Raw genomic sequence first — 228 nt, forward strand, 5'->3', positions numbered from 1 at the left:
CCGTTAGTCAACCCCTCCTGCAGGCACCTGCCCCTCTCTTCCGCTCTTTCCTGGAGCGTGCAATGTCCAAAGGAAGCCAAAGAAACCCACGGTGGGAGCACTAGAGAGCTCCTGTCTAGGCTGTCTATGTAGGTCCAAGCTTTTGGGGGTCCCTCTCTACCCTGCAGCTCTCCCACGGGGCTATCCCCAGGGCCCACTGCTGCCCCAGTCTCAGCTCTGCTCATGGTG

The sequence above is a fragment of the Mesitornis unicolor genome, unplaced genomic scaffold, assembly GCF_000695765.1.
Source record: "Mesitornis unicolor isolate BGI_N332 unplaced genomic scaffold, ASM69576v1 scaffold40985, whole genome shotgun sequence".
In the NCBI taxonomy this organism is placed as follows: Eukaryota; Metazoa; Chordata; class Aves; order Mesitornithiformes; family Mesitornithidae; genus Mesitornis; species Mesitornis unicolor.